Genomic DNA, 10,000 nt, shown 5'->3' with positions numbered 1-10,000 from the left:
TTCAATATTTTTAGTTTTATTAATTCTTAAACCTATGATCTAGCTTTCTTCCCCTACCATGACCGTAGTATTTAAACCCAAAATTCCCAAAATTCTTCCTTCAAATTTTGAACCTTAAAAGGGCCTCCCTATACATATTAGGAAACGAAGCAATTTTGGACGATGGAGCACAGGCTAGGGTGGATGATGGCACACAAGCTAGCGTGAAGGGTGACTAGCAGGTTTGTTAAGCATTGCAGAGGAGTAGGTTTTGTATTCGGCTCCATAGGTGGCTGCTTGACTAAGAGGACCTACGTTTGGAAGGGCAGCATTGTGTTTGTGTTCCCCACAAATTAGTTCTTTCCCATGCTGGTATTGCTTCTAGGTATGAGGGTGTTCTTGTTCACTACATCGGACGTGCACCGCCTGGAGTGACGATGTTTGGCCACTCATTCTTGCTAAGCTTAGGGTAGTGCCTGTCATTGGTGCGCTTATCTTATCTAAATTCTGCGCTCCCCCCACCCACCACAAAGTTGCTTTTTATATTCAGCGCGACTAGTTTCACTATATTAAGCGCTTCAATCTTCTTAGGTATTTTTTAAAAAGGTTTCTTAGGTGGGCTTATCTTCAGCACCCTTTTCTTAGGAGGGTCTTTATAGGAGGGCCTTCACACCCTTTTGTTCGTGGTCCCTCCTTGAGAGCTGCCCCCTCGGGTGTAGGGTGCCCTCTCACCCGTTTAGCTGCATAGTGCTCTATCGCGGTGCTAGATATGGAGTGGGTCGCTTTACCCATGGAGGACATAGTAAAATTTTTGCAGTTTCTTACAGCTGGGAAATTACCTCTTGATGATGGGGTCCTGTCAATGGAAGAAAGGGAAAGAGTGGAGCTGTGCTCCTTAATCATGGACACAAAGACAGGGGAAGCCTCGGATATGACTTTGAACCAAGGGGGTGGCAAAGCAAGGTCGTTGGAGGATCCCCCCTTGGGCAAAGGAAAGGAGAAATCGATTGATAAATCGGTAAAAAGCATCAATTTTGAGGTGAAGATACTCGGGACAGGTGAGCCTCATGGCTCGATCTGCATGATTGGTAACAAGGTTGGTGTCGATACAACATCGCTCGGACCAGAAATCTCTTTTGCTAGCATTTTGAAGGGTCCTACCCCTATGGTCAGTGTCTCCGAGAAAATTGTGGAGGCAACAAGTGCTGGAGACAAGGAAAAGTTGAAGAGCATGAAGACTTGTCTTGAAGAACTCAAAGAAGTGAACATGCACATAGAGGCTTGCACTAATGGTAACAAAAGAACCATCTCACATACAAATAATAGGAAGCTTTTAGAAGATGGGCTTGCGCACATGTAGTGCTTTAAAGAAGGCCCTACTGCAACAAGTGGAGGTGGCAGAGGCGGTCATTGTGGCAATTCCACCCGCACTCATCAACAAAAAACAGCTAGACATGCAAGCTAAGCTAAGCTTGTCTTTGGATTGAGTGAGAGAGTTCCTAATAGATTTGATACCATTCTGCTACCATATACATGTGGTAGTGATGTGTGTGTACACACTCAGGACCACCGGAGCATTCTCGTTATATGTCCTTCCTTGAACATTTTCTTAAGACACTCAAGGACTTTGTGAGGCTACACTCACAACCAGAGGCTAGCATGGCCGAAGGATGGATTGTTCAAGAGTCGTTTGTGTACATCTCTGAGTACCTGGCTATAGTGGATGAAACGATACCACATTTATGGACTGATAACAAAGATCCAAGGATGCACTCTCATATGCCAAATGTGAAGGGGAAAATAAATCTCATGGAAAGGCACATACATGATGGAATAAACAACTACCTTGTCCTTAATGCATCAAAGATGCAAAAGTGGGTAGACCTATATACAATATTGAAAAGAAAGCGTGAAGAAGATCAAGAAGCGTATAGGGAAATACACTCTCGCAGAAGAAATCGCAATGTGGTTTACCCACCGTATCTTGCCATGTTTCCAAAATTTATAAGGCTCGATTGGTTGCATGAACAAATGACTAAAGCTAAAGTTGATGGTCAACATGTTAGCAATGCGGAGTGGGAGTATGTGCGAGGTTGTCTACCAAAGGTAATTGCTAATCAAATTCATTATGCACAACATAAAGTATTAGTATATAGCTACCTATACTCAAACTTGTTCTACTTTCAACAGGCAACGATGCTCAACTTGATGTGGCATGAAGGAAGGCACTTTCGAACTGATAATGTAGACAAAAAAGGAACAACAAATGATAGTGGAGTGATTGGAAATTTTGATGTGCAAACTCCAAACGATATGGAAAACAGATATTGTGGAGTTATCCAGAGAATATACGGAGTAGATTTTCAATTTTTTTGAAAGTATGTGTTCGATGTGAAGTGGTTTGTAGGCGTTTCATCTAGACATGCAAGCGGTATCTACATGGTGGACTCTACGAGATTCCATACGGGCATAAGTGATATCTACATCTCTCCAAAAAGTTGTGAGCAAGTGATCTATGTTTTAAGTAGTTGCGAACGAAGGTTTTGGTTTGTCATACAAGTCACTCCAAAAGCAAGATGTATATTAGATGATGCAGCGAACGTAGGAACCACTATGGACGAAGAGAACGATGATGAAGCATACATAGAAGGTGAAGAACTTCTTGCACGACCGCTTGACGAAGCGAATGGGAATGATGTCGATGAAGAAGAGCAAACCTACATAGAAGATGAAGAAGCGGATGAAGAGCTAGAAAAAGAGAATAATGATGAGGATGATCGTTTCGATCCCTATATTGGTGATGCTGACGAACTGGGACTCCACATAGACCACGTCATGCCTCTGGAACTAGTAGATGATGATGTAGTGGATGATTAATTAAGCCCATATTTGAATGCATCGTGATGAGGATGTTGTAGCTAATGTCGATCACTTGCTTTTGTGAATGCTTTGTTAATGATCTTCTGCTAGCATACATTGTAACACATTTGTTTGATCTCTCTCTCTCTCTCTCTCTCTCTCTCTCTCTCTCTCTCCCGTCGGATAGATCTTTAAGGTCCCTTGGGACAGTTTCCTACAAATTTAAAATACTCTTCTTTGTGTGTGTGTGAGTGTGTGTGCGCGCGCTATAATAAAAATAGGATAATGGTATAACCTTTCTATCATCCAAGTGTGGTAGATTGGTTATGCCATTCCCCTCTTGAATAACAAGTCTTGAGTTCAACTCTCCCCATCAGATAGATCTTTAAGGTCTCTTGGGATAGTTTTCTATGACATTAAAATACTCTTCTTCATCTTCTTCTCTCTATGGCTCGTTCGTTTGTAGACACGACAAGTAGTAACAAGGCGAGTTGAGGTGAGGTGGTCCTTGTAGAGGTATAAATTTGTTAGGACGTATGTGTGGGCGAGACGAGGGAGGAAATAGATGGAAAAGGCATGCACACAAAGAGGAGGGTGGGGGAGGGGGCTCACAAAGGACTAAGCTACCGGAATGTGCGGCAGATAACTGGTGAGGACGACGAGGCAAGCAGTCTCTGCTGATGTAAAATTTGGGGTAGGAGGGGGGGATAGAATATTCCAAGGGAATAATGGATTTATTTTGAGGAGAACCGGTAAGTAACTATAGTGTATAGAGAAGATACAAAATGAAAGTACTTTTTCTTATATATTTTGTATTATATAAAGAAGAGATATGGACGGGTATATCAATAGGAGTATATTATATTCATTTTAGGGTATCTATGAGGCTAGATTAGAGGCAAACAACAATGCTATATGTGCGGCAATGTCTAAAGCTATCTGCGCGGCAATTTTTGAGGCAATAACTGTCACAAAACAGGATTTTTCTCTCTCTCTTTCCCCACGCCTCTTCTCTCTACTCTTTCTCATCCTGACGTGGCGATCATGCATAACAAAGACCTCAGTCTCTTATAGTGTTATGCATTAATGCCCTAAGTGGTTTGCAGGGCTCGACGGCTTGTTGTCTCTCTCTCATGCGCAGTAGAGTCTCTCTCATGACGGTTGGCCTTATACATTTCCACATAGGAGGAGGGAAACCAGGGGCAATGGCAGGCACCTCGCGCAGACTGTGTGGAGTCTCCCTATGTCGCCCAATTGCAAAATTCAGTGCCACGTGTCCGACCGCCTCTCTCTCTCTCTCTCTCTCTCTCTCTCTCTCTCTCTCTCTCTCTCTCTCTCTCTCTCTCTCTCTCTCTCTCTCTCCATGCAAGCAATCCATGTCTCTCTCTTTTCGAGCACACAGGTACAGGCTACACTACCGGATGAAGCTTGTGTTGCCATGTGTCATGAGAGCGAGGGGGCAAATCCCTCCCCCTTTTATTATAGTATATAGATATATATAGATGTATTTCAAAAGATTTGAAGACTATGCTACTCTCTAAACTTCATTAATTTGCAAGATTCCAACCGAATCTTAGACTTCAAAGGCAAAAGAGTCCAAGCTGTCGCCATCACCCCTAGTTCCCCCCCTTGCCATCGCTCGTGAATGCTACGTCCTGTGCCGAGGCGATGCAGAGCAAACCTCCTGCTACCTGACTCCTCTCTCCATGAGCCCGTATTTCTGGAGCCTGCAGCCCATTACGCGCACATCTCACCTCTCTTTTTCTCTGTCCCTGCATACGGTTCCCTGCCTGCGTCTACAAATTGAGTATCAGCGCTGGTCTGCGGTCCTCAACAAATTGACATTGCTCCCACTTCTGAGGCCTCGCATCCCTTTCTCCTCTGCAGATTGTCCTACCTCCACATCCCACTGATCGCCATCTCCCTGCCTACTGCTACCCCCGCATCCAATGTGAGCACAATCTTCTCTCTCTCTCTCTCTCTCTCTCTCTCTCTCTCTCTCTCTCTCTCTCTCTCTCTCTCTCTCTCTCTCTCTCTCTCGCAATATGACCAAAGCTGAGGGGAAAAAAAATCCCCCTCTCCGCGCGTTGTCCGACACACCTGGAATCTCCTCCCCTCTACGTGTCTTTCCCCGCTTTTTCAATTTGAAGGCATTGAAGGTATCCTCCAAGATTCGCTTTAATTCACCAGCTTCCGAAAATTGGTTGGGCCTACTAGGATGTATTTCAAATCCACTAAGATATTTCAACATGTTGGAAGACTAGTGTTAGAAAAAAAATCGGAGTCCAATGTATTTCAACCGGCTGAAATCCTACAATCCCAGTTAGATCTTGAGCTTGCCTTGAAGAAAAACGGGCAATTTTCACAAGTTTTAGTGTAATTACCGACAAAAGCTTCAAATTTCAACCTAAAAACCAGGAGAATTCAAGCTTGCCCTTATTTGTTTCGGTTAGGAAAAATGGATTTTTCTAGCCGTGTTGAAGACTATGCTACTTATGGTGGGATGTAAAACAGGATATTATCAGGTGATGTAAAGGCATTTAAACAAACAAAGTGAAGGGTCACGTAGGCAAAATGGACCCACTAGGTTGAACAAATTAGAGCCTTCTAAATGAAAACACTCTTTTCAAAAAAAATTTCAATCAGTCAATACTTCACATCGAAAAAAGAGTTTTCTCTACCACTCGTTACACTGCACTCTCCTATGACTCATGAGACTTGAGTTTTATTTGACGTCTCCACCACCTTCCCATGGCCTCCGCGACCAAAAATTGGTAGCACTCACCCTCTTGACCCGGAAAAAACTACAAACTTTCACTTTCACTCTCAAATTTTTGTTACCTTACACTTTTCAAGTTGTAGTAGTCACTTTCAACCCATTGTATTATTTTCTCTAAAGCAACCGTCAGCACCTAAAGTCCTTACATATTTTTCCACTCTCAATTTACCCATGGTTAACTCAAAAGCTAAAAGCCAAATCCCCATCCCATCCCTCCAAACTTTATTATATAGTTAGAGAATCAGCTACTCATGGGCCATTTCCAAAACTTTCCATTGAAAAGTCGATTCACAGATCGGCATCAAAACTCGGTACAGGCCTTCAACAACCCTATTGACAAGTAGATTATCACTGTCATTGAGTTGAACTAGGCAACCACCTGGTCGAAAGATTTCCAACATTTACTATCTCGATCCCAAAAGTGGCTCAACCGTTGAAGTCCTTTATTTTTCACCCTTCTTGCAGTTTCTCTCCACTATGGGTTCAAGATAACCCCAGCAGCTATAGACAATGAGAGGGACCAGTGCGAGATGGAGTTTTGGAAGTATTTAGTTGATTCACCCCATTTCAATGTCCCTGATGCTCTAATGCACTTTCGCACTAGCTCTCCCGTGATGTCACTCAGTCTTAATCTAGCCCACCCCGAGGCTAGAAGTTTGTCGAGCACCTCAATCCCTTTCCACTGACCCCCTTCAGAGAAAATTAGTTTTGCCTTTTCCATCATATCCTTGGTAACTAGTATGTGACCCGCACGTTGCTGCGGCCAATTAGAAGGAGTATCATTCAATTTTGTGTAGCTCCCCCTCTCCCCTTCTTATAAAGGATAACATGTGTAAGTAGGTCTTACACATTTGGAAAAAGAAATTGTTCAAGAATCTTCTGAGATCCTTGTAAGGAGATATGGAGAAAGGATGATGGAAAGGGTCCTCCTAATAATTATGGATGTATGCATATGTGGAGGAGGTATGCATGCAAACTATATGAATATCGAAGAGAGAGAGAGAGAGAGAGAGAGAGAGAGAGAGAGAGAGAGAGAGAGCAGGAGTTGACAGAGCCATACATGTAGGGATGCCTTGCGAGCAAGATGTGATGCAAAGGTGTCTGCTTCACAGGGTAGAGGCGAATAAAAACTCTCTCTCTCTCTCTCTCTCTCTCTCTCTCTCTCTCTCTCTCTCTCTCGTCTGCAGATTGAAGTTGCCCGCAAGGGAGAAGGCGCACAGGAGTTGAAGAGGGGCTGCTTGGAAGAAGGCACACAAGCCACATGTCTAACTGGGCACACACAACTGCACGCCTCCTATTCACAGCATGCCTTGTGACCATGCTACCTCAGATTACACCCACCGTTGGCTGCTAAATAGTTGGTGCGCAAGCTGCCAGCTGCGTTCTCTTGCTAGATGGTTGTGGGCGAGGCTGCAGGTGGAGGTTGTTGGGAAAGGCGTGATGTCCTCCTGTAGACAGTAGAGGCCAGAGGGCATGCCGGGTGGGGGGAGGGAATCTCCAAACTATTGGGGTTGTTTTTAAAGCAGAGCCAGTGGGACCCAGTAAGTATTCTTTATGCATCCAATTCAAGGTAGTGAGAACCATATCTTAAATGTTTTATTATGTGCAATAATGCTTTGTGCAGTAATGCTTTAAATCACATTGACTTTATGCGACAATAGAAAGTGCATAGAGAATTAAATGAACATAACAACTATAGAGCATAAATTTAAAAGACTACACGTGAGTGAGTGAGAGAGAGAGAGAGAGAGAGAGAGAGAGAGAGAGAGAGAGAGAGAAAGGGAGACTAAAAGAAAAAAAACAATCCACTTCCATTACTGTAAGTAGTCGTTGTAAGCATAACCTAATATTCGTCTCTAAAGAAGAAGTTTTTTGAAAGCCACTAAATCTTAACTAACAAAACAACTACAACTTCAAAATGACAACCTTTGGGATGTTGCATTTGGTACTCATAGAACCCATGGACCCACATAACGAACGCTCCTACCAAAACGACGGTGGCCCTCATACATTGTGTATAATACAATCCTCCAATTCTCATATCTATCTCTATAAGAGTATTCTGCATTGGCCGGCAAGCAATCTCCGAGCTCGCGAACCCGTATTTGAGCTGAACCTGCATTACGATTCAAAGCCACACTGATATGAAAGTATCCTTGGAGTCCTCCGCAAAACTCATGCACTTCCATTAAAATGTTATTACTATAATAGTGATTCCTGCAAGCAATTGGTTAATTACAATAAGTTCAATAACCAAAAAATGTATAAAAAAGCATTGTGCTTCATTGATGTTCCTTACCTAACAACTTCAAAGCTTTGAATAGTGTGTACTACATCATGCGTACTAAGTGGGCCTCTCCAACCAGGTGGATCGAAACGAGGAAATTGTTAGTTTGAACATCAAACTGAAAATTTTACAAAGGATATACTTAGATCCTACCATAGATAAGAAATGGTGGATGATGAAGCATCCAGCTAAATGTAGATACTGTCCAATGCCTTCTTTGACGTGGCATCTATAAATACAATATTTCAACCCCATTCAAGAAACATCATAACATCAGCTTTTCATGAAATCGAAGTGTATAAAGAATTGAATCAACATAGCAACTATAATATGTGATCCATATGTTGGTGTAAACCAAAAGAGTACACTATTAATACCATTGAAACTCTTAAATTTGTAACAAAATCTTAGTTCTCAATCACTTTAGACATGCATAAAGAGCCGCACAAATCTACTCGTTTATGTGAAATATTTTTCATGTTTTTTCATCTCATTATATGGAAAATGTTGAAACAGAGGCCACACTTAGTTTTGAGATTTTGATGCCTTTTTTGAAAAGAAATAACTCCAAATGCAATACCAATAATCGTTCAAACACCGAAAGATTTTATTTATGATTTACATTGTCCACTCCATGCAAAATGTCAAAACTCTTAGGAAACAAACAAAGTAGTTAGTGGCAAAGGATGCTTTGGTGGAGTTCCAATTGGTAATATATAATAATTATAATAATAACATCCAAATTTCCTACACTATCATACATCGATAACCCTTTGTAAAAACAATCCCACAAACTCTATCGTCTTGTTTGAACCTTCCACAGTTAGGATACATTATACATACTTTGTGGATATACATCACAACAGAGTCTCAATGGTCCTAATTGCAACCTTGAAGCTCACATAGCTAAGCATAGTTGTAATGATGGAAGCCTCTTGTCTAACAACATGCTACCTTATGTCCCCAAGCCACAAAGGTAGTACCTCATATTGTTTTGACAAAAATATCATTTCAACCAAGGACTTAAAACTTCTCAACCAGGGACTCAAAACTTAATTTAACTATACTCTATGGCTTCATGCCATGTAGATCAAGCAACACAAGTATAAAACCAAACAAAACAACATGTTCACTAATTTATCCTACCAACATAGTTCAAAGCAAGGTATGCTTTAGTACATCAAGACAGTGAATCAAATTAACACACAAAAGTACGTGCTTCAATTATTTCTAGTAGCCAAGGTTGAACGTTGCTATATGGCACGGCCATCAGAAGATCGAGCCATCTTTGTCATCAACGCATTCAATCGATTCAGGTGGACCTTGAGCCGGGTTACCTCTCCTTCAAGAGCAAGTACCTGGTCCTTCAATGCATCAATTTGGATCTGGATTTCCCTATTGGTCATGTCTGAGCTTTGCATTGATTCAAATTGTTGCTCCATGCGCACCAACATGTTGAATTGGTTCTCCTCAACCTGGGCGATTCCTCCATTGAAGCGTTGTGTACATAAACACACCTCATTGCGAAGGTCTACAATGTGTTGGCCATTCGCTCGCTGAGTCACGTCTAAAACTGCTTCCAAGTGTCGTTCAAAGTCCAACTGCCTAGACTCACTACGGGTAAAGAAGTCCCTTAATGCAGCCATGAGTTCGTGATTCCCATCATTTACCATAGGATTAACAGAAGAGGATCCCACACATCGAGCAGTTCTCTTTGCCGCTCGAACATTGGCAAACCTTGGAGGAGTAGACTCAATACCATCAGACTCAGTCTCAATGATGGCATTATCATTAGTGTTCTCCAAAGCTGTACCATTAAAAAGTACATCACAATGCATATAAAGCTGAATTATGTGTCAACTACCACAAAGGAAGCAATCCCTTGCACAATAATACGAACATAACATCTTATCATACAAAAAAAACATAATCTACACAAAGCAAAAGAGGTGAAAGTTAAGGAAAAGACACAAAGAGACTTTAGAGTTTTCTTCATGCAATATGCATGATTTTCTCTCTTCCTTATTGCACACCTCTCTCTCTCTCTCTCTCTCACACACACACTCTCAACATAGAACTACGGCCCACAATCCCCC

The sequence above is a fragment of the Adiantum capillus-veneris genome, chromosome 22, assembly GCF_014529385.1.
Source record: "Adiantum capillus-veneris isolate H3 chromosome 22, ASM1452938v2, whole genome shotgun sequence".
In the NCBI taxonomy this organism is placed as follows: Eukaryota; Viridiplantae; Streptophyta; class Polypodiopsida; order Polypodiales; family Pteridaceae; genus Adiantum; species Adiantum capillus-veneris.
Note: the sequence above shows the minus strand (reverse complement) of the source record.